Raw genomic sequence first — 3,227 nt, forward strand, 5'->3', positions numbered from 1 at the left:
TGTATATATATATATATATATATATATATATATATATATATATAAAACATCTTTACATTCTCAGTACACAGCACATGTGTGGTGTATACAAGGTGCTGGGTGGAAGCCTATGGAATGAATGCCTTACTGTTAGTCTTGGACAGATAGAAGGACAACTCAAAGTTGAACATATGCCTAAACTCGGCCCTCCACTTCCTTGGAGAGCTGTCTTTCCAGGCTTCCCAGAATCGAGTTCTTGTCATGATGGAGGCTGTTCAGTGGAGACTGTGGTTTGGAGATAAGTACAGGTGAAGAGTAGGGATCTGCAGGTACAGAAGCAATTGAAGACCCAGTCCCTGACGGCACTGGCTGAGTCCAGAGAAGACATTCAGTAGTGCTTACTGAAACATTTATGGTACTCCAAGGCTGATACACAGACTTCCTGCTGGAAGCTTGCTCTATTATCAGAAAATACCCCATGGCCTCATGACTATGGATCAAGAACCAATAATACTAGGATGTTTGCGATTATCTTCTGCATGCTACAGGGTACTTAGTGTCCAATCTTCTCAAATATTTTCATGATACCCTGGAAATGTATGTATGAAATGTAGTCATCATTCACACATTTGATAAACATGTGTTTACCCCAGTTTGACTATGCATAGAGTTAGAGATCCAGAATAAAGAATGCAAGGTCTCCCTGGAACTATCAGCTACTGGGCCACATAAGAGTGCTTGGAAACAGAACAGAGCTGGCGACAGAATGTGTGCAAGAGCCCAAAGCAGCTCACAAACACCAGGATTCCACCTGCCTCTCTCTATAGGGACAGGCACACCTGGAGCTTATGCAGAGTGAGGTGTTCAAGCTTCTCGAGTTCCTAAATGCTTCAAGGCAAAGTCCCTAAACCCAAACGACCCAACTTACACATTTTAATGGGCACAAACACATGCCATACCTGCACAGAGAATGCCATATGCTAAACATGCATATGCTGCCTTCTTATGGGAGAACTAGGGCACACTGAGGACTGCTCTGTCTGAGTATGACTCTGACTTCTGTGGCTCTGCCGAACATGTCGGGAAAGGAGAGTAGCTGCTCAGCACACGGGGGTGGAGAAGGGTAAGATGGGCCAGCACTGTCACATCGCCACACATCAGCATGAAAGTATCTGAAACGCCACAGACACGTATCACCTCTTCCTAGAAACCTGTTCTTTTCTCTGCATATACTGACAGATGAAATGATTCTAAAAACACTTCGTTTTTAAAACTTTATTATTCTATTCATGCGTACATACTTGTGTGTATGTCATGTGTGTTGCATGCCATGTATGCATCTGCATGGTTATGTGAATTGGAAGACAGATTATAGCAGTTGGTCCTTTGCTTACTGCACGTGGGATCCAGAGATTGGACTAACGTTCTCATACTTAGTAACAAGGGCCTTTACCTGAGTCATCTCACCTGGCCCCTAAAAATTAGTTTCTGAGGTCAAAGACAAAAATTTTGCTCACATATACAAATGTCAACAAAACAAAACAAAAACAAACAAAATCTGCAAAGCAACACCTCATTCAGATGATATAATGGTCATTAATTTCTCCAATTTCCTACCTAGGCCTACAATCACATGCAGACTGTAGGTGTCCTGACTATCTATGGTGGTCCTGGACCTGTGGGGAGCTTGCATGGCTGCCTGCTTAGAGGGAAAGATACAGAAGGTGCACCCCTCGTCTCCCCACTAGTCATACCCTATCTGTGCAAGTCAAGGTTTGCATGAAAGCCACAAGCTGGGGGATGAGCAATTACACAGTATTCCAGAGGTTTCAACATGAGTCATAACCACGCCAGCTCACAGGCTCTCTCTGTGGCTTTAAAATCCTAAGGCCCTAAAGTGTCCTTCTCAGAGGATGTGCATGTGTGCACTGGGAGCCCACAGAACCCAGAGGGAGGTGGTTTCATGTGTCAGAGTCTGTGAAACAGCCATTGTGGGACAGATGTACTAAGAGAGGAAATTAAACTAAGTAAGTCCATGCAAACTTCAACGCTGATGGCGAAGAACAGTCTTTAAGTCCGTTACACAGGAAGAGAGCATTCTTTCATTAAATGTATGTTCCCATCCTCGGTGGTGATGACAAGGGAACACTTTCATTTTTAGGTTTTCTTTGCAGCATATACTTGCCTAATTATATTTGCAAAGCAAGAACGGGCTGGACTTCATCCTTCCCTGTCAGAACCTGAAAGCTGCTACCTGTGAAAGAAGCTGCCTCCAAAGGCTCGGTAACCCAATCTGCACCTACTGAGTTATCACGTCGATTCAGGTAACTCACTCCTTCTTCCGTGGGAGATGCAGGAAGATGCCAGAAAACAAGATCCGGCTCTCGAAGGTAAAGTAACGCCTCAGCTGGGGCTGCAGACAGCCCCGACCTCAGTTCACATAGCAGGGAACGTTATCAGGCCTGCTGTCGGGGACTTGTCATTTCAGTCTGGGACACACTCATACCAAGCCTCCCAGGGCTACAACAGCCTTTGATTAGAAGAACTTTGATCACAAGGCACTTCACAGCAGAATACAGAGATCGCATGAGTCACTCACACACACACACACACACACACACACACACACACACACACACATGTGTGAGTGCAAGTACACACACACTCTTCAGGAACTAAATGTTCACGTCCTGGATAAAATGTTATGGATTATAAATGGTCAGCTTTGGAAACAGCTGAATAATAATTTACATCAGTTTAACCCCTTTGGGGGGGGGGTATGATTTAAGAAATGATACAGATAGACAAAAATAAATTCGTCAAATATTAGAAAACCCATAACTCGGTCAATATTGACAGAATCACAGTTAATTGCATTTATTTTTCTAATTTGGACCTGAGATGCTCCCCTCCCAAAGGCCCACACTTCACAACACTGTTTGCCAGTCTGTGGATGGCCAGGGAGTGGTGAAGCCTTTAAAGTGGGGCTACAAGAGGAAGGAAGAGAAGATGCTGGGTATTTTCTCTTGAGAATGGTACAGCCTCCCTCCCCTGCAATACTTCCTCTGTTTTCTTCCATTCTCTTCTCCTCCCCACTCACTGCTTGCTGGTATCCAGAAGGAGAGAAGCGTTGTTCTACCCGTGCTCCCAGCTTTGTTCTACCAGTGCTCCCAGCCTTGTTCTACCAGTGCTCCCAGCCTTCTTCTACCAGTGCTCCCAGCCTTGTTCTACCAGTGCTCCCAGCCTTG

At 44.8% G+C, this 3,227-nt stretch overlaps 1 protein-coding gene and 1 pseudogene across 2 annotated transcripts in view; one reads left to right on the plus strand and one right to left on the minus strand.

Annotated features, from left to right (window-relative positions):
- The window catches only part of Aff3 (AF4/FMR2 family member 3), a 442,217-nt gene that overhangs the window by 288,060 nt on the left and 150,930 nt on the right, over positions 1-3,227 (minus strand). The window lies entirely within an intron of this gene.
- The window catches only part of LOC110307123, a 17,972-nt pseudogene continuing 15,800 nt past the window's right edge, over positions 1,056-3,227 (plus strand).

Source organism: Mus caroli, chromosome 1 (assembly GCF_900094665.2).
Source record: "Mus caroli chromosome 1, CAROLI_EIJ_v1.1, whole genome shotgun sequence".
Lineage (NCBI taxonomy): Eukaryota > Metazoa > Chordata > Mammalia > Rodentia > Muridae > Mus > Mus caroli.